This window comes from Mandrillus leucophaeus, unplaced genomic scaffold, assembly GCF_000951045.1.
Source record: "Mandrillus leucophaeus isolate KB7577 unplaced genomic scaffold, Mleu.le_1.0 Scaffold424, whole genome shotgun sequence".
Classification (NCBI taxonomy): Eukaryota; Metazoa; Chordata; class Mammalia; order Primates; family Cercopithecidae; genus Mandrillus; species Mandrillus leucophaeus.
Genome location: NW_012104521.1, coordinates 880,758 through 881,173, shown reverse-complemented (window position 1 = coordinate 881,173; position 416 = coordinate 880,758).

The following is a 416-nucleotide window of genomic DNA, read 5'->3' as shown; positions in this document are numbered from 1 at the left end:
TACTCACCATGGGGATTACTTTAAGAGTACTCAGGTGTCCTCCAGCTAGTTTTCCATTCCAACCGTCACTCCAGCAACCCTTTGACCTGGATTCGATCCCCTATGAACGGACGCCACTTGCTGAGACCAGCTCGGTTGGGGAGAGCTTAACCCAGTGGCACTAGAGGAATTAAAGACACACACACAGAAATATACAGGTGTGAAGTGTGAAATCAGGGTTCTCACAGCCTTCAGGGCTAAGAACCCCAAACAGAAATTTATCCACATATTTATTAACTGCAAACCAGTCATTAGCATTGTTTCTACAGATATTAAATTAACTAAAATTATCCCTTATGGGAAACGAAGGGATGGGCCTAATTAAAGGAATAGGTTGAGCTAGTTAACTGCAGCAGGAACACACCCTTAAGGCACAG